The sequence below is a fragment of the Oncorhynchus masou genome, chromosome 28 (assembly GCF_036934945.1).
Source record: "Oncorhynchus masou masou isolate Uvic2021 chromosome 28, UVic_Omas_1.1, whole genome shotgun sequence".
Classification (NCBI taxonomy): domain Eukaryota; kingdom Metazoa; phylum Chordata; class Actinopteri; order Salmoniformes; family Salmonidae; genus Oncorhynchus; species Oncorhynchus masou.
In genome coordinates this window covers 62,399,335-62,421,197 of record NC_088239.1, presented here as the reverse complement: position 1 = coordinate 62,421,197, position 21,863 = coordinate 62,399,335, and the positions used below count along the sequence as shown (strand labels likewise).

Here is a 21,863-nt window from a genome sequence, read left to right as displayed (position 1 = left end):
TATATGAGTTTGCTTGGGTAAAGTGTGGTCTGATCAGGCTACTCCAGACCTGTATTTTCCATGGCTAGCCACACTGTCTGGGGTTCCAACCTCAGAATCCAGGATATGTGTGTGTGGTTGTGGCTGGAAACACTGTATGCCACTTTACCCCCAGACTCACCCTCACAGGGCTCCAGACTAACATTTCCCCTGGTGACACTAAGTTTTTCAGTTGCACCAGCCCATGATTTGGTCACACCACCCCGTCACATTATATATATATATATATAATCTCTTATAAAGTAATTCAGTGCTTTATTAAAAAATGAGATTGTATTCAAGAAATACATTGTTTCATGTTGTGATTCAAGTTAATGTCACATGCAGAAGTACAGTGAAATTCCTTTCTTGAAATCTCGAAACCCAACATTGGTGATAATCAATAACTATGTAATACTAGAAAAAAAAACATATGAAGGGAAAGTGGGATACCTAGTCGGTTGTACAACTGAATGCATTCATCTGAAATGTGTCTTTCGCATTTAACCCAACCCCTCTGAATCAGAACTAAGTAAGCATACTATACAGGGTCAGTTCCAATGCAATATTTACAATGTGCAGGGATACTGGAGTGATGGAGGTATAGGTGTAGGGGCAGGTGCGCAACTTCGGTTTTAAAAGTTATAATTTTTATATCCGGTCGGATAAACACTCCAAACAGCCTACCCGACCACTTGGAGGCGTCCACATGGTCCTAAAGCACACCATTGTCTCGTTTTGTGTCACATTCCGATTATAAAACTGAGGGGGGAAAAAATGCAATTTCAGAATGCCCCCCCCCTCAGTGAAAGTTGCACCCCTGTGTAGGGGTAAGGTGACTAGGCAACCGGATATAAGAAACGGAGTAGCAGCAGCAGCTTGTATGTGAGTGGGTGTGTGTGGAGTTAGTATAAATGCATGTGCATATTTTGTGAGTGAGAAGAGGATGGAGTGTGTGTTTAGGGCCCTGTGAGTGTGCATAGACAATGCTAAGTAAAAGGTCAATAAAAATACAAGGTTAACTCAATCCGTGTGGTCATTTTGTTAGCTATTTATCAGTCTTATTACTTGGGGAGAGCCTGTTGGTCCCAGACTCGATGCACTGGTACTGCTTGCCATGTGGACGCAGAGAGAATAGTCTATGGCTCGGGTGGTTGGAGTCTTTTCTGTTTTTTCAGGGCCTTCCTTATGTGCAACCTAATCCAGTGATTGTCATTCATTATGGGTTGACAATTAGGTTTTATTTTACATTTTAAAATAGGGCTCCAGAATTAAAAATACAAATTCTCCAATTGAATGAATTTGCCTACGTCTTAATGTGCACTAATACCAAAGGCTAGTTTTTATATTAGAAACTCAAAACACATTAGCTAGATTGCTAACTCTAAATATGATACTCAGTGTTAGGAGTCATTAGTGTTGGGAAGTTCGGCTCAAAAGAAGGAATCTTTCGACTTTCATTCATTTGAGTCAACATTTTATTTTGACAGCCTAAATTTAAAATGGATTCAATTTGTTTTTGTCACTGGCCTACACACAATACCCTGTAATGTAATTGTCTTTCAAAATGTTTACAAATTAATAAAAAATGAAAAGCTGAAATATCTTTAGTCAGTAAGTATTCAAGCACTTTGTTATGGCAAGCCTAATTCAGATTCATCCACAAAGACAAGGGAGGTTTTCCAATGCCTTGCAAAGAAGGGCACCTATTGGTAGATGGGTTTTTCTTCTCTTTGCTCATCATCTATTTTCCTGCACAAATATGACAGATAATTGGTGGTCAAAGCATGTCTCTGGAGCCGCTGAGCCGGAGGGGCGTGTATTAACCCTGCTGTAGGACTCATTGTGGCCAGCACTAGCAGGTCAAACCAATGACTAGTCACTCTGGAAAAAAACGAATCATGACTCTCGAGTCGGTACAAAGAGTTAGTTCAAAAATAATGAATCGTTTGCAAACTGCATATCACTTAATGTCCTACCTAGGTAATCGCAATTGCCAGTGCGCATTTCATGCGCTCCATATCTCAAAACCATATAAAATATTTTGGTTGTAAAAATAGTTGCTATTGAGCTCAAAATTGAGAGTTGCGAAATAAAAAGTATAGCTATAGAATGCTGATAACCTCATTTATTCAACTGTGGCATCAGAATGGCTGTGTTTTCCCCACAATATGATTTTAAAATGTTATACAATCAGAAAACCCTTTCTTTCTCCCAGAGCATTTTTTCCCCCTGGGAAAGAGAGAGTGGTTCGCTTGACACAGCAACAGGCCCCAACTAAATGGGTACAGGGGCAGGCAGACAGACACTTTCATTACAGGAATCATGAGGATAATGTACTTTTCTGTTTGACCAAATTATTATTTTGGATAAGAGCAAGATCATTTTTATTTGTCAAATGGCAGCCAAGCATCGATCATCATGTCACCAGAATAAGACCCTCGATTTAAGGCGCATCAAACTCATCACAGTGCACTTCCACCACCCTGTGAAGTTCATCGTAACTTATTATAGCCTAATAAACTGCATGGTTTCCCGAGTTGTAGTGGGAGGACCACACCTGTCATCGCATGACTCCAAGTTTACTTCGATATGATGGTTATTATATCATGGATTTGATGGTTATTATCAGGGCTGACCCCATTTAGTCAACTGGTCGATAGGCTGTTGGTCAACCAATATTTATTTTTTTGTCGAGCTGTGGCAAATATATCAAAACGAAATGTTATGGCACACGAGACGCCTGTCTAAGTGATCTAATCCATTGTGTAGGCTGCGGGATGGTTTACCATTTCTCATCTACAATGTTTGTTTGGACAAGGTCATTTCTGTTAATGCGTTCAATGTAGTAATAATAATATAGTCTTGTCATTGTAGGAGTGGACACGTTATTTATTTGATTCCGTGTACGAGTAGTCAATTTATTCATTGTCTTTTGTTTGGAGCGCTCCTGTCAAATTTGAGTTATGCATAGAACTAGGCCTAGGCTTACCTGGCCTGTGTGGAAATGTAGGCTTATAGATGTGCCCATTTGGGAATCTGATACTGTTTCTGATTTGTCTTAACTCACTTACTGTGGAGCTTCTCAAAGTAATTTTTTCTTCGCCTCAAAAAGCAAGTGAACAAAGTCTGTTTTTACATCCATTGAGAATGACAGTAGTTCATGCTCTGATCCGATGCAAATGTCATAAAATAGGCCAACCTGATTACTTCTTATCCCTTATGCAAATATCATACAGCTTTTAGTCTGGAGCTCACTGGCATGGTAAACTCTGAGGGCCCAGAATATTGTATAAAATGTTGCAAGTTTGCAGGCCTGACCCAAGTTAATAGTTAATACAATGTTTCAAGTTCCTTGCAGACAGGCCATACAGAGCCAATGTGATTTATAGGATTTTTTATTTTTATCAGGATATTTTCAACTTGCGGGCTGCAATGTTTTTATTTGTTGGCTATTTTTTTACGTATTGGCAGTAGAAGTTACTTTTAGGTTTGTATCATTTTCATTTAGATAGAATTTTGATTAACCACATTACATTGATTTTGAGATATGAAGACTTTATTATAAATCAAATTTAACTATTCCATGAAAATGTGCATATGAAAATCATAACTGGCAAGCAGATCAGTAGAAATGGTATAATAACTTGGCACTACAAATGGAAAAAGTTGCAGAATGCTGGTGTACCCTATTACCGGCAACTTCAGGAGCAAAATGGCAGAATCTGCAAAGGCCAGCAGCGGGAGTAGGGGGGGGTTGGGAACAGGTTTTTACTTCTGGTTAGGCTTTATTGATCTCTGGCTTCCTCTTTAGTAATTTGTGTCTTTATTTTAAAGTCACAGTGCTTAAAGCATCAGACAATGTAGCCTACATATAGATGATTTTATTCTAACATGGGGTGTGTCTACATATTGAAAAATACATGTTTTAAAATTTCAACCAATCGAATGGTCGAAAGAACTGATGACTCCTGGTTGACTACTATATATACTGAGTGTACAAAACAAGAATGATCCAACACCCAAAGGACATCCAACCTTGTAGAGTCCATGCCCCAATGAATTGAGGCTGTTCTGAGGGCAACAAGGGGGTGCACAACTAAATATTATGGAATGTGTTTCTTGTGTTTCGTACACTCGTTTAATATTTTTTGGAAAACTGATTTTTTTTATAATGCTATTCTACACATTTTGTCATGAGGCTAAGAGAAAATGTTGCGGTTTTAAAGATCATTTCCTGCAATACTACATTTTTTGTCATGGGTGTGAGGAAAGAAATTTGCTGTGTTTTAGCTCATTTCAAGCTAGTCTGCATCATTTGCCATGAGGCTGAGAGATTCAGGATTCTGTCCCTGTATAGCTTCCAACAATGTCTAAAGCTGCAGATTAAGAAAGAAAGAGAGGGAAGTGAGTGTGTGTACAGAAGAAGAAACAGGTAGGAACATGCCCTGGGATTACTGAGCAGAAAGACAGTTTGGTTCTCACACACTGCCCTATTTTTGTCGTCCCTCTCTGGCTCTCTCTCGCTCTTTCACAATGTAGTTCTTTTGGCCTAAAAATCCATCTTTCTCTCTGCAGCTTTCTTTCCAACTGTCATATTCCTATTGTTTCATCTTAAACCTTTTGTCTATTTCACAGTCACTACCGAACCCACTGCATAAGGTGAGAGCAGTATGTGTGTGTCTGCACACATGTTTGTGCCTGTGGGAGGAGTGGTTAGTCAGCTCTTTTCCTTTGGGAGTATACTGTTTGGAGTAGTTGGCTGTACTGGTCGACGTCTCCACATTTGCTATCAAGGCACATACTCAGCAGCTGAACTCCTCTTTGACACACACACATTTCTGTTTTCTTTCCTACTCCTAGACTTGTGTTAATCAGGTGTCAGTGAACCTTGTGAACCTTGTCTGTCACTCCTTCATCTCTTTCACCCTCCTATTGTGTTCGTTTCATGTTAATTCATTCTGTGTTCCTTCTATTTGCTATTTATGACCTAGAGGAGAGGAAGTGTGTCCATCTGATGAACGGGCTTGTGCCTGAACTAAATGTTATACACTAAAACCGGGAACGCCACAGGTGTACAAAAGTTAGATAAAATACCCAAAATCTAATGGAAATCATCAAATTGTATTTTGTGTGTTCAGATGCCCTGTGTGGACAAAGTCATGGAACCTTTTGACAATCAGATTAAATTAACTACATTTTTCAGAGAGAACTTGTAAATCGGTCCAATTCCACCGGAACACAGTAGGAGGGTTAATACATTATATTATACGATATGGTACAGTAAGCCTAGCCTACATCCCAGTGACAGTGTGACAGTGTACCATTCAAGCTACAGGATGTCTGCTGATTCTTAGAGTTTTCCAGCTCTTTAGATCATCTGCACCCAATGGAAACAAGAAGGGAATGATCAGTGCTCTCTGACTACTGTACACTCACTCACTCTGTCTGCCGTTCTACCTTTCTTTCTTTCTCAAACACAGGCTAGAAGTAGGTGGTTGTGCTGTCAGTCTCTAATCCCCGGCACTGGGACTGCCTGCTCCTTGTATTTGGGATGACGGAGCACTAAGTAGACACACACACACACACAGTTTCCTAATTTAGCCCTTAAGTGCAATCAAATCTCCTATCAGTTTGGTTTGCTGTAGACTGTCGTTCAAGCCATGCCTTCATTCCAGTGGGGAAGTGTGTCATTTGACTTAACACTCCCTGTGGCCAGTCTGCAGGCTTTGGCACACTAACCCAGCCTGTGGAAAGTGCAGCATGTGAATGAAATAGCAACTCTAGCCTCTGGTTGTGAATGGGGCTAGCTCTGGTCCTCAGAGAACACACATGGGTGTCTAGTGTATTGTTCTCAGTCAGAGGTAACAGGCACAGTACAGAGGATGTGTGGGAAATAATGGATCAAAGTGCTCACAGATGTAGCAGGAGATATCTGGTACCCTCATGATGACTCAAACAACATCCAAGCCCTGCTGGCCTGTTTCCACTGTTATACAAATACACACTGAGGGTGGTGTCATGATGAATTAGACCCGCGTGGAATATATTATACAGGTGGAACTGAGGGGAACACCCTTTTTAGTATCTATGTCTAGATCCTTCTCAGTATTTATTTTTTGGGTTCTGAAACCCAGGATTGTACCAAGTATGTTTTTTTATACAGTGCATTACAATACACCGAAAGTGTGAACGTGTGTTTGAGTGTTACTTTGAGATTACTTCTCTCCCCTCTTTCCTATCTTGTCAGGTCTTTCCTTCCTGCCCTCCTACTCAAAGACTGTTCTCTCTTTCCTGTGGCGCCCCTACCATAAACATCTCACAGTATACTGTGTCATGAGTTGAGCTGAGAACACGTAGCCACCACAAGCTAAGCCTGTGGACTCTAAGGGATCTTTAGGAAAAGGGCTATATTTAGGAAAAGTCCTACCAAAAACAACTTGTTTTTATGATAAAGAAGATGGTCTTTATTGCTGGTTAGACCATGGTATTTTACCATTCAACATCCTGATGCTTGTATCTCCATATAGTCTGTAGTGTGGTACAAATGCAGTAGGTCCAATGTTATTGTCGGCTCTAATGTGCCTTGACTGGAGAAGTCTTCATTATCTGTTCCAATTTAGAATTCATTTATTGTACTACATTTTATGAACTGAGTGTTAAACACATTAGGAAATCTTTCCATGACATAATAGACTGACTAGGTGAATCCAGGTGAAAGATTCGATCCCTTGTTGATGTAACTTGTTAAATTCACTTCAATCATTGGAGATGAAGGAAGGGAGACAGATTTAAAGAAGGATTTTTAAGCCTTGAAACAAGGGTGAACGGGCGAGACAAAATATTTAAATGCCTTTTGAACAGGGTGTGGCAGTAGGTGCCAGGCACACCGGTTTCAGTGTGTCAAGAACTGCAACGCTGCTGGGTTTTTCACACTCAACGGTTTCCTGTGTGCTTTCGACACCTTGTAGAGTCCATGCCCTGTTCTGAGGGCAAAAGGTGGTTGCACCTCAATATTAATATTAGGAAAGTGTTTTTAATGTTTTGTACACTCGGTGTGTTTAGCCCTTTCTCAATTAATGATGTCTCTGTTTAAACATACTATAACTCATGATTTGGTATAATTCCTTATAGTGACATGTGAGAGCAGTTTTAATTTTACTGCTTGACTTTTCATATACGGCTGATAGAAAGGTGGTAAAAATAGTGGAGGGTTAATGGCCTCTCTTCCACAGTCTCTCTGCGTTACCTGTCTGAGTCCAGTCCACCTTTCGTTACGAGTCACCCTATAGTATAGCCTCTCCACAAGCCTGTCGTCTATGCCACCTTCGGTAGTCTCACAGCCTCTCAAGACCACGTCCTCTGATCTGATGAGTCACATTACTGATGTGTCATGCTCTGGCCCTGCTGCCAGCTGAAGTTTCTGGAACTGTGTGGCCTAGCTGTGCTCTCTCTCCCGCTCTCCCACATTCTCTCCCACTCTCCCACATTCTCCCACATTCTCTCCCGCTCTCCCAAATTATCTCCTGCATTCTTTGCTGCTCTCACTTTCACTCTCACTCTCTCTGTCTGTGGCTGTTTTTCTGTGACTGTCTAGCATCTCTGTCTGTCTCTGTCTGTGTCTGTCTGTGTCTCTCTGTCTGTCTCTGTCTGTCTGTTTTGACAAGAATGTTTGAGTAACTTGGCACCTGTTGACATTTACGTTACATACTGGATTATTCAGACTGTGTCGCTCTGCAGCTGTGTTGTGTGCGTTCTGTGAATGTGTCTCTAACTGTAAGTTCTATCTCTGCCCACAGCTCGTACCAGGCAGGTGACGGGGGAGTTTGGCCATGTGTACGAGAAGCAGTATGCAGTGGCCCTCTTCAACAGTATCCGTTTTGAGATCGAGGGGGGAGGAGCGCCCCAGTCACAACTCCTGCACCGCAAGGCAAGAGGCCGTCCCGGAAACGACAGTCGCACTCGTTTTACCCCCTATTGCTGTTTTTGTGTCGTCCTCTGTTCTTCTCTTGCTCCATCTGTCCCTCTTTCATTTTTTTATTTATATATAAACTCAGCAAAAACTAAACGTCCTCTCACTGTCAAGTGCGTTTATTTAAGAAAACTTAACGTGTAAATATTTAAATGAACATATTTAAATGAACATAACAATATTCAACAACTGAGACATAAACTGAACAAGTTCTACAGACATGTGACTAACAGAAATGGAATAATGTGTCCCTGAACGGGGGGGGGGGGGGCAAGAACTGGCAAATCTGGTGCAGTCCATGAGGAGGAGATGCACTGCAGTACTTAATGCAGCTGGTGGCCACCTTAGACACTGACTGTTACTTTTGATTTATTTTGACCCCCCCTTTGTTCAGGGACACTATTCAATTTCTGTTAGTCACATGTCTGTGGAACTTGATCAGTTTGTCTGTTGTTGAATCTTGTTTTGATCATTTACACATGTTAAACTTGCTGAAAATAAATGCAATTGACAGTGAGAGGACGTTTCTTTTTTTGCTAAGTTTATATATATTAACAATACAAAACATACACAAAGGACAGCATACAGACACACACAAACATCAACTACATCACACCTGCCCAGACCCACCTGCTCACACCCCCATCTCCAGCGCCCACATTACCCTCCTCCACATGGCCTCAAACTGCACCATTTTGTTTCTCTCTGTCACCCATGCACTTTCAACATTTAGACAATAATGCATTTGACCTTTCCATTGTGTTAATGGTGGAGGATTGGTTGATTCCCTCTTTTTAAGTATATATATTTTTAGATGATTGATGGTAAAAGTATCGTCCAACCCATTGGGTATCTCACTGCACCCTCGTGAATTTTCTCTCTTTTTATAATACATTCTATACATTAATGTACACATTAAGCTGTCCCTCTTCCGTTTATTCAGTTATTTCATTTTCCTCTATCACAGTATTCCCACGCCATCTGTGTCTCTCCTACTCATCCTCCTCCCCTCCTCATCCTCTGTTTTTTATCTACCTCACCATCCTTCTCTGAGTCTCCCTTAAGATTTTATCTCATTGTTAGGTCGTGAGTGTTTACACTGCTATGGACACAGATATGAAATGTGTACTGTAGCTATCTCCACTGTAATACTGTTGAGTTCTGTGTTGGTCTCCACCATCAAGTCACTGGAGGGAATTAAAGCCGATTTCACACATGAACAAACAGTGATAGTGCTAAGAGTCTTGTGACTGCTTTCCTTGTCTATTCTCTTCAGTACCCAAGTGACGCTCTGCGTAGGGACACGCACGCATCGACACATGCGCGAGCACACACAAACACACATGCACATACTTACATTCACACAAGGAAACAGCACAAAACTCTTTCAGATTAAAACAGAGGCGTTCATAGGCACCTTTAACCAAGCATTGCCAGTTAGCACCTTCCAAGCACATAACCTTTCTTCTTCTCCAGCTCCACCCCCCTTCCTTTCTTCCTCAGCTGGGATTATGCTGTTTGAGTTACAGTATTTGATCTACAACAGGAAATCTAAAAAGAAAGTGGTGGTGTAAACAATATGCCACACCTGTGTGTTCTCACTTTAGCCATCCAGTCTCAACCTCCACCAGCGTGTCAAATGAGATCAGGCCTGACATTACTGTATGTATGAGTCTCAAATGGCACACTATTCCCTATATAGTGCACTGCTTTTGACCAGAGCCCTATGGTGCTATTTGAGATACAGCCTGCCTGTGTCAGGACCTTGTTGTTCCACACACGTGATGCCTTCTCTGTATGTTACAAGACATGTTTAGACCAATGGTGTCCAATGTATTTCCTGAACAGCATTAGTGTGTGGTTTTCAGTCCTTTTTAAATAGTGTCTGAATTATATTGATTGCTCTGTAATTGACTTGGTAACTAACTGACCATGCAGATCAGCATCGCTTGTACAACTGCAAACACCACGGTTGTGTCCCAAATTGCACCCTATACCCTTTATAGTGCATTATGTTTGACCAGACCTGGTAAAAAAAAAAAGTAGTGCACTATATAGGGAATAGGGTGCCATTCGGGACGAAACCCATCATTACTGCTTTTGCTGGTACTAACTAACTAGGGTTGGGATTTGCCAGGGACCTCAAGACACAATATTATCACGATGCTTAGATGCCGATATAGTATGACATTGCGCACTATTCATTGGGTGCTGAAATCAGTAGTTTTTCTGAAAACATTTTGTGTTGTCAGAGCTCCAGTCTGCCCACACTAGTCGCCAATCAACTCCATTGTAAATCGTGGCGTTGAGTTTAATCGGCTAGATCAGTCATGGAAATAAGTGCTGAAAACATGTTGGATTACTATTTAAAAAGAAGATGGAGAACAAGCTACAGAATGAAAAATACTTATGTTTTTGCGTAGGTAAAAAAAGAAGATCTGATATTCGTAGTGAGGTGGTAGATGCCTAGTCTCCCTCATGGCTCAGCTCAAGTGCCTACATAATACATACACCATAGACATACATCATTTACACACACACACACACAGAAGTCAGCTCAGACAGGCCCAGCTCAGTTTCATTTAGAATGGAAAATGAATGTGTTTATGCAACAGTTGTTAGTGCATCGAACCGAATTGTATCAATTTGTTCTCTAATCAAACCAAAACTCATGTAGTACAATAATACAAGTGACAGCAGCTCTAATGCTAACTGTCTGGTGTGGTAGAACCCTCTGGAGGACCGCTCCATCTTCTCTGGGGGTCTGTTCCAGTACCTGGAGGAAAACAAGAGATGGAGGAACCGCTTTGTCTTCGTGGCCGACACCTACAACATCAGCTTCTACGAAAACAAAGTGGTGAGGGTGGTCGCTCGATTGTTGTTGCTAGATTTGTTTTTACTTTCATAATCAGACAGATTTACATGCCAGCTAGTCTGAATCGTTTATGTCACAACTTTAACTGTGATTTGATGGTTCTGAACTGTTTGTACATTTTTCACCCTTTCCTTGAAATCTATATTCTCTGATAGGCTCACGAGAGGAGCTTGCGCCCTAAAGGAACCATCAACTGTGCTGGATACAAAGCTCTAACTTCCATGGAGGAGTATCTTGAACTGATCAACACCAGCCTGCCAGGTGAGAGAGATGATTTGGTTACACTTGACTAGCTGATTTGTGTATAATAAACAGCTGATCATTAGACACTGTTGGATTTTGGAATAACCAGCACTTTCCCCAATGTGAGATCAAGTACTAAAGTACTGTGCCTAGCTGGGCCATATTCATTAGGGAATATTGTAGCAAAACATTTAGCAATGAGTGTTTCCTATTGGACAAGTTCTGGAATTCCTTTTTTGATTCAATATGTTTTCTCTGTTTTGGTGCTCCGTTGAGGCTATGAACACCGCTAAACCTGAATGTGTGCTTGTGTTTTAGGTATAAAGGCCAAGGTGGGCAGTGGTCAGTTTGTGAAGTGTGCCACCCAATTCCCCCTGATCCTGTGGCACCCGTACGCCCGCCACCACTACTTCTGTGTGCTGACAGAGAAGGAGCAGAAGAAGTGGCACGCTGTGCTTCAGGACTGTGTCAGACACAGCAACAATGGTGAGGAGCTGTCTGAACACACACACCACACACTGTCATAATAACGCACACAAACAGCATATACTCTCCTTGTTGGGACCTAAAATTGATTTCCATTCAAAATTCTACACTACACATTTACAGCAAGAATATCACCTCATGCAGACAAGCCCATTGGTGGTTCTGCATGACAGAGGATTACCCATCTCAGATAGAGAACAACATAGAGACTCTCCCTCAGCTCCACCCTGACAAATTACTGCTCTTCTGCCTCACTGCCATTGTTCACAACACAGACCTGTGTGTGTCTTGTGAAAGTTTGCATACCATCACAATGAGCTGGTCTATCAGTGACGGTGAAATGCAGCAGGGCAGGAGTGTGTTATTGAAGTTATTGTCTTGGGCAACATCCCAAATGGCCAGCTATTTACTATATAGTGCATTATTTCTGTCCAGAGGCCTAATGGGCTACAAATTGATATAGGATGAGGTGAGCCCCCCCCCTTTCCATGTCAATCGTAAATTTGCTTGCGTGTATTCCTGTACCTCATCAAACACACACACACACACACACATTTTCAGAGAAACTTGGAGAAGTGAGAAATCCCCTTAGGGAGGATTTCACAGGAAGGTGAAACAATATGTGATTATTCATTGAGTGACAAAGTGGGCTGATGAAATCACATGAACAGACTTGCTAAGATCCAACAGGTTGCAGAAGCAGCTCGACAATAAAATGGTGATCACTGCACTGATCCACTGATGGTCCTCCGACATCACCTTCCCATAATGCACTTTAAATAAACACCCGCGCATGTCTCGACCACTAACAGTCCACGCCCTGGGAGGATCTGAGCCGGGTTCACTTGGGATCAAAGCGCACATGCAGACACGCATGCATACACACGTGCATACACACGTGCATACACACACACAATGATAAGGTGCTGACAGTGTTTGTGTCCATTTTGACTTCAACCTTTGAAGATGTCTTCTGCTGATTTGATTTAAAGCGTCCTATATAGTAATTTCCATGCAGTATATAGTTAGTAGAACTATAGGTACATACTTTTTTTCTCATGGACTCATCATTTGCCTATTTTTATGGCGGCGCCTAGCGGTTAAGAGTGTTTGGCCAGAAACTGAAAGGTCGCTGGTTTGAATCCCCTAGTCGACTACTAGGTTAAACATCTGTGCTCTTGAGCAAGGCACTTAAACCGAATTGCTCCTGTAATCTGCTCTGGTTACTAAAACATTCTCATAAATAGGATATAATTTTGACACCTAGACCACATTGGGTGAGCTTAACACATCCACTTCAGCTGCACATTGACTATTGTCTCTGACTCTTTGTACGAACAATAAGAAGCTCCAGAATCTTCAACCCTTGTTGGCCCCTCTGGAGCCAATCAGAGCCATGGTACTCCCCTTACCTGTCCAGGCCTGGAGCCAATCAAAGTCATAGTACTCCCCCTACATGTCCAGGCCTGCCGGCTGTCCAAACAAAAAGCAATACAGAAGCACGGTGGCTAGGAAAAACTCCCGAGAAAGGCAGGAACCTAAGAAGAAACCTAGAGGGAAACCAGGCTCTGAGGGGTGGCAAGTCCTCTTCTGGCTGTGCCGGGTGGAGATTATAACAGTACATGGCCAAGATGTTCATAGATGACCAGCAGGGTCAAATAATAATAATCAGTGGTTGTAGAGGGTGCAACAGGTCAGCACCTCAGGAGTAAATGTCAGTTGGCTTTTCATAGCCGATGAGAGAGAGAATTCATACAGGAGAAATACTCCAGATATGCAGTTGAGGTTTTCACAATTCTTGACATTTAATCCAAGTAAAAATTCCCTGTTTTAGGTCAGTTAGGATCACCACTTTATTTTAAGAATGTAAAATGTCAGAATAATAGTAGAGAGAAGGATATATTTCAGCTTTTATTTCTTTCATCACACTGGTGTAACTGAGTAAGGTTTGTCAGCCTCCTTGCTCACACATGCTTTTTCAGTTCTGCCCACAAATGTTCTATAGGATTGAGGTCAGGGCTGGCCACTCCAATACCCTGACTTTTTTTGCCACAACTTTGGAAGTATGCTTGGGGTCATTGTCCATTTTGAATACCCATTTGCGACCAAGCTTTAACTTCCTGACTGTCTTGAGATGTTGCTTCAATATATCCACATAATTGTCCCACCTCATGATGCCATCTATTTTGTGAAGTGCACCAGTCCCTCCTGCAGAAAATCATCCCCACAACATGATGCTGCCCCTCCCCCCGTGCTTCACGGTTGGGATGTTGCACTTTTCACAACGTACGTTCATCTCTAGGAGACAGAACGCGTCTCCTTCCTGCGCGGTATGACAGCTGCGTCGTCCCATGGTGTTACTGCGTACTATTGTTTGTACAGATGAACGTGGTACATTTGGAAATTGCTCTCAAGGATAAATCAGACTTGTGGAGGTCGACAACATTTTTTTCTGGGGTCTTGGCTGATTTCTTTGAATTTTCCCATGATGTCAAGTAAAGAGGCACTGAGTTTGAAGGTAGGCCTTGAAATATATCCACAGGTACACCTTCATTTGACTCAAATGATGTCAAAGCCTATCAGAAGCTTCTAAAGGCATGACATAATTTTCTGGAATTTTCCAAGCTGTTTAAAGGCACAGTCAACTTAGTGTATGTAAACTTCTGACCCACTGGAATTGTGATACAGTTAAATAATCTGTCTGTAAACAATTGTTGGAAAAATTACTTGTCATGCACAAAGTAGATGTCCTAAATGACTTGCCAAAACTATAGTTTGTTAATAAGACATTTGTGGAGTGGTTGAAAAACAAGTTTTAATGATATCTTCAAACCACCAACTTAGTACCCTGAGACAAGGCCGAGTATAGCCCACGAAGATCTCCCCCACGGCACGAACCCGAGGGGGGCGCCACGCTGGACAAGAAGATTACGTCAGTGACTCAACCCACTCAAGTGACGCACCCCTCCAAGGGACGGCATGGAAGACCACTAGTAAGCCAGTGACTCAGCCCCTGTAATAGGGTTGGAGGCAGAGAACCCCAGTGGAGAGAGGGGAACCGGCCAGGCAGAGACAGCAAGGATGGTTCGTTGCTCCAGTGCCTTTCCGTTCACCTTCATACCCCTGGGCCAGACTACACTCAATCATGGCTGTTAAAAACGCTTGTTTGGAAATAAATATATATATATTTTGTCTATTTTGTCCCCAATTTCATGGTATCCAATTGGTAGTTACGGTCCTGTCTCATCGCTGCAACTCCCGTACAGACTCGGGAGAGGCGAAGGTCGAGAGCAGTGTGTCAGTGGAGATACTGCCTTGTGATATAATCTGAAACAACCTGATAAGTCTAACCACCAACACACACACATTGTGTGACTTGCTGCATACCCGCAGCGGAATTGGTCATCATGAGGTACAGTCCAGTAAAAGTGTTAGCGAAAGTGTTTTGCATCACGTTCAGAGGATCTATTGTTTGCTGGGGTAGGACTGGGTTAGGCTGAGTCCCAAATGGCACCCTTAATAGTGTGCAGCTTTTTCAAAATAGGGTGCCATTTGGAATGCAGACTCAGGCTGGTTTTGTGCTTGTGGCTCAGTGTCCTGTTGTATGAAATTGCCTGAATCCTATTTGAATACAAGCCTTCTTTGAGAAATGTAATACCACACTAAAAGCTGAGGCCTTAGCACAAAGCTAGTGGAGTGCATGGAAGGAAATGGCTGATTTCTCTATTTTCCCTTTTGTAGAGAGTTAAAGCATATAAGGAAGACTCAGGCGCTTGTCACTGTGGGGGATAATTGCCATGTTGCTGTTATTGGCTGTTATACCTGGTGTCCATGATAACCACTCAAAAAAAACGCCCACTCGTTCCTGTGGCCTTACCTGTGGCAGGTGATGGTATTGTTGTCACTTGATGACATCTTCATTACCAATGCACCCACACGTTTAGAATAGTAACTCATGAGGGATTTTGTCTTTTGTGCAAACACTGACGTCAATCAATGTAATATATCAATGCCGTGCAGATATAACTAATTGTCTCTTCTCTATAAGATCAGACTATTTCCATACTGTTTCTCCAGCACATTTTCTCCTTTTTGGTTGAACTTTTCATAGTCCTATGCTTATGGTCGGCTTATGGTATGTGATCGAGATGATCTCTCATGATTAGTCAGCCTGTCTGTCAGTCTAAGCCATGGTCTATCACCATACCAGTTGTATTTCCTGCAGGGCGGTGCATCTCATTGGCAGTCAGAGCTAGCCCTGGGCTGCCACCAGCCACCAGGGAGCCATCAATTCCTGTATCAGCATTGTCTTAATGAAGAGTTCGGTGTTCCACTAGCCACGTGCAGTTACAAGCCTGGCTTAAATAAGCGGCAGGTGCAGGATCAAAACCCACCTTCGTAACATGGATAAAGCCTGAGCTGGAATGTGAAGCGACATGAAGCTGGCTAGCTTTCTAAACTCCTGAATAGATATAGCCAGCAGTGGTATTATACCCCTCTGGGGTATAATACCACTGACTCAACTCCAGCCACTTTAATAATGGGAATTGATGGGAAATGTTGTAAATATATCACTAGCCACTTTAAACAATGCTACCTTATATAATGTTACTTACCCTACATTATTCATCTCATATGCATACCTATATACTGTACTCTATATCATCGACTGCATCCTTATGTAATACATGCATCACTAGCCACTTTAACTATGCCACTTGGTTTACATACTCATCTCACATGTATATACTGTACTCGATACCATCTACTGTATCTTGCCTATGCTGCTCTGTACCATCACTCATTCATATATCCTTATGTACATATTCTTTATCCCCTTACACTGTGTATAAGACAGTAGATTAGGAATTGTTAGTTAGATTACTTGTTGGTTATTACTGCATTGTCGGAACTAGAAGCACAAGCATTTCGCTACACTCGCATTAACATCTGCTAACCATGTGTATGTGACAAATAAAATTTGATTTGTTCTGAGCGCCACACCTCCACATCACTGCTTTAACCCTGAGCAGACTGTTTACCATATTTACCGCTCATTGTATGTTTTCATAATGTGTTGGCTGACTGTAGAATGGGTTCTGTTTGTCCTTGTGTGTTTATCGTAGTGAGGCTGGTACACACCCAGGCTGTGACAGACAGCATGGGAAGGAGTTTTGTAATGCTGTCAGAGCTTGGTTGTAGAGAATAGAGCTGAAGGCTATAGTACGTTTCAGTATCTTACCATGAGGTGCTATCATGGTATACACTTGAACTCTGAACCCATCTTGCCTCTAAGCCACCGGAGAGCCGGTTGATGGTACTGTCTCACAGACTCCTGTAAACAAGTCATCAACAATACACACGCACAGGCTAGATGTGAAGGGAACTGGGATCTGGCTGTGGCAGGAGTCACGCCAACTGCAGTAGTGCAAAGATGGACAGGCAAATGTCTCAAATAAAGAGACCATGGTAAACGCTACCACATATTTTTACACAGACACACACACTTTTTCATGCTACTCTGGATGCAATCTGCTCCCTGATCTTGGTATAAGTAATGGTTTCCAACAAGTCATATTGTGAATCAAACCATTTATTCCCTTTTCCAGGATTCCCCCTCCCCCTTTTGCCATCAGAACAGCCTCAATTTGTCGGGGCACAGGGATGCTGGCCCATGTTGTTGGATGTCCTTTGAGGGGTGGACCATTGTTAAATATGTTGTCTTGCCCATTCACCCTCTGAATGGCACACATGCACAATCTCAATAAGTATCAAGGCTTAAAAATCCTTTAACCTGTGTCCTCCCCTTCATCTACACTGATTGAAGTGGATTTAACATGTGACATCAATAAGGGATGATAGCTTTCACCATGATTTAATCTGTCATGGAAAAAGCAGGTGTCCTTATTGTTTTGTATACTCGGTGTCAATACATGTAACTTAGTAAAGGTTCACACTAGTCCCCGCGTCCCAAGAGGAACATGGTATGAGATGTGTATTTGTATGAAGAAAGGAATTCATAGCAGTCCTGTTTTAAAAGGGGTTCAAACTACATCCCTAGCGACATATTTTTCTTGTTGTGCATCCGAAGTGATGCCCTATTCCCTATATAGTGCATTAGTTTTGAGTGCACTTTATAAGACATGGGTAGGACACTATATAGGGAATAGGGTGCCATTTGGGATGCAGGCTTGGTCAGCTGATCTATATGTCCAGTGTGTTCTCATGAGAGCCAATGCCTAGACAATCTAGCCCTGTTTCACCCTCACCCATCAGCCCAGAGTTGGCACAGCGGGCACTGGGGGCAGAGAGAGGGCTTCCTGTCTGTCAACCCCTCCCCAGCTCTCTCCATTTATTTCCTGTCTTTGTCTGACCCACAGCCAAAGCATGCAAGATAGACTCACACGAGCAGCATACCACCCTGCATCCCACTACTGGCTTGCCTCTGAAGCTAAGCAGGGTTGGTCCTGGTCGGTCCCTGGATGGGAGATGCTGCCGGAAGTGGCGTTGGAGGGCCAGTAGGAGGCACTCTTTCCTCTGATCTAAAATTAAATATCCCAATGCCCCAGGGCAGTGATTGGGGACATTGCTCAGTGTAGGATGGGATGATGAACAGGTTTCCTGACTCTCTGTGGTCACTAAAGATTCCATGGCACTTATTGTAAGCGTAGGGTAAAATAATCAAAATCACACATTTGCTACACAGTGGTGTAAAAATACTTTAAAGTGCGACTTGAGTAGTTATTTGGGGTGTCTGTACTTTACTATTTTACTTTTATTTCACTACATTCCTAAAGAAAATAATGTACTTTTTACTCCACACATTTTCCCTGACACCCAAAAGTAATCATTACATTTTGAATGCTATCAGGAAAGGGTCCGATTTCATGCACTTATCAAGAGAACATCCCTGGTCGTCCCTACTGCCTCTGACCTGGTGGACTCACTAAACAGAGAACATCCCTGGTCGTCCCTACTGCCTCTGATCTGGCGGACTCACTAAACAGAGAACATCCCTGGTCGTCCCTACTGCCTCTGACCTGGCGGACTCACTAAACAGAGAACATCCCTGGTCGTCCCTACTGCCTCTGATCTGGCGGACTCACTAAACAGAGAACATCCCTGGTCGTCCCTACTGCCTCTGACCTGGCGGACTCACTAAACAGAGAACATCCCTGGTCGTCCCTACTGCCTCTGATCTGGCGGACTCACTAAACAGAGAACATCCCTGGTCGTCCCTACTGCCTCTGATCTGGCGGACTCACTAAACAGAGAACATCCCTGGTCGTCCCTACTGCCTCTGACCTGGCGGACTCACTAAACAGAGAACATCCCTGGTCGTCCCTACTGCCTCTGATCTGGCGGACTCACTAAACAGAGAACATCCCTGGTCGTCCCTACTGCCTCTGATCTGGCGGACTCACTAAACACAAATGCTTTGTTTGTTTGTAAATTATGTCTGCATGTTGTAGTGTGCCCCTGGCTATCCGTAAATACATAAATAAGAAAATTGTGCTGTCCGGTTTGCTTAATACAGTGCCTTCGGAAAGTATTCAGTATCCAAGCTTGTAGCGTCATACCCAAGAAGACTCGAGGCTGTAATCGCTGCTAAAGGTGGGTCTGAATGCTTATGTAAATGTGATATTTCAGTTTTCTATTTTTAATACATTTGCAAAAAAAATATAAAAACCTGTTTTTGCTTTGTCATTATGGGATATTGTGTGTAGATTGAGAGAAAAAAACAAACAATTTAATCAATTTTAGAATAAGGCTGTAACCTGACAATGTGGAGAATAAAATCAACAAGGGGTCTGAATACTTTCCGAAAGCACTGTATAGCAATTTGAAATAATTTTTTACTTTCGATACATAAATATATTTTTGCAATTCCATTTACTTTTGATACTTAAGTAGATGTAAAACCAAGTACTTTTAGACTTTTACTCAAGTAGTATTTTACTGGGTGACTTTTACTTTAGTCATTTTTTATTAAGGTATCTTTCCCTTTACTCAAGTATGACAATTGGTAACTTTTTCCACCACTGTTGCTACATGACTACACTACATCAAAGACACTCACACTCAAGTTGAGCCTTTCCGGTATGCTTGACTATTGTGGAGTCATGAAGTGATATGTGATGCTGGTTTTGGAGCTTATGTCAGACATAATTTTTTCCCATGTAAGGCTATACCTCTTGGTTATATTTAGCAGGGGTCTCCTTTATACAGTCCTTTCCCAGTAGGTAGCTTGGCTTCTACTAAGTTGAGAGCCATCCTCTACTGATTCCATGGAGGGTTGTAGTAGTTCGATCCCACCTGTCACATTTGTGCACTGTGTCTAGGGTTTACCGAGAAGGGTGCAACAAACAAAAAACAGTGGGGGTCCTGTGGGTGAAAACAGCTCGTTGATGAGAGCGGTCGAAGGAGAAAGGCAAGAATCGTGCAAGCTAACAGACGGGCCACAAACAGACAAATAACAGCGCAGTACAACAAGTGGTGTACAGAACGGCATCTCGGAATGCACAACTCATCTGTCCTTGTCACAGATGGACTATTGCAGAAGATCACCACACCAGGTTCCACTCCTATCAACTAAAATCAAGAAGAAGCGCGGTGGGCACGCGATCACTAACACTGGACAATTGAGGAGGGGAAAAATATTGCCTGGTCCAATGAATCCCGGGTCCTGATGCATCAAGCTGATGGCAGTCAGGACTTGGTGTAAGCAGCAGGAGTCCATGGCCCATCCAGCCTGGTGTCTATGGTACAGGCTGATGGCAGTCAGGACTTGGTGTAAACAGCAGGAGTCCATGGCCCATCCAGCCTGGTGTCTATGGTACAGGCTGATGGCAGTCAGGACTTGGTGTAAGCAGCAGGAGTCCATGGCCCATCCAGCCTGGTGTCTATGGTACAGGCTGGAGGCAGTCAGGACTTGGTGTAAACAGCAGGAGTCCATGGCCCATCCAGCCTGGTGTCTATGGTACAGGCTGGTGGCAGTCAGGACTTGGTGTAAGCAGCAGGAGTCCATGGCCCATCCAGCCTGGTGTCTATGGTACAGGATTGTGGCAGTCAGGACTTGGTGTAAGCAGCAGGAGTCCATGGCCCATCCAGCCTGGTGTCTATGGTACAGGTTGATGGCAGTCAGGACTTGGTTTAAGCAGCAGGAGTCCATGGCCCATCCAGCCTGGTGTCTATGGTACAGGATGGTGGCAGTCAGGACTTGGTGTAAGCAGCAGGAGTCCATGGCCCATCCAGCCTGGTGTCTATGGTACAGGATGGTGGCAGTTAGGACTTGGTGTAAACAGCAGGAGTCCATGGCCCATCCAGCCTGGTGTCTATGGTACAGGATGGTGGCAGTTAGGACTTGGTGTAAACAGCAGGAGTCCATGGCCCATCCAGCCTGGTGTCTATGGTACAGGCTGGTGGCAGTCAGGACTTGGTGTAAGCAGCAGGAGTCCATGGCCCATCCAGCCTGGTGTCTATGGTACAGGATGGTGGCAGTCAGGATTTGTTGTAAGCAGCAGGAGTCCATGGCCCATCCAGCCTGGTGTCTATGGTACAGGATGGTTGCAGTCAGGACTTGGTGTAAGCAGCAGGAGTCCATGGCCCATCCAGCCTGGTGTCTATGGTACAGGATGGTGGCAGTCAGGACTTGGTGTAAGCAGCAGGAGTCCATGGCCCATCCAGCCTGGTGTCTATGGTACAGGATGGTGGCAGTTAGGACTTGGTGTAAACAGCAGGAGTCCATGGCCCATCCAGCCTGGTGTCTATGGTACAGGATGGTGGCAGTTAGGACTTGGTGTAAACAGCAGTAGTCCATGGCCCATCCAGCCTGGTGTCTATGGTACAGGCTGGTGGCAGTCAGGACTTGGTGTAAACAGCAGGAGTCCATGGCCCATCCAGCCTGGTGTCTATGGTACAGGCTGGTGGCAGTCAGGACTTGGTGTAAACAGCAGGAGTCCATGGCCCATCCAGCCTGGTGTCTATGGTACAGGATGGTGGCAGTTAGGACTTGGTGTAAACAGCAGGAGTCCATGGCCCATCCAGCCTGGTGTCTATGGTACAGGATGGTGGCAGTTAGGACTTGGTGTAAACAGCAGGAGTCCATGGCCCATCCAGCCTGGTGTCTATGGTACAGGATGGTGGCAGTCAGAACTTGGTGTAAACAGCAGGAGTCCATGGCCCATCCAGCCTGGTGTCTATGGTACAGGCTGGTGGCAGTCAGAACTTGGTGTAAACAGCAGGAGTCCATGGCCCATCCAGCCTGGT

The 21,863-nt window shown here is 43.3% G+C and overlaps 1 pseudogene; it reads left to right on the top strand.

Moving 5' to 3' along the window:
- LOC135518046 (protein Niban 2-like) overlaps positions 1-21,863 on the top strand; it is a 41,084-nt pseudogene that overhangs the window by 6,059 nt on the left and 13,162 nt on the right.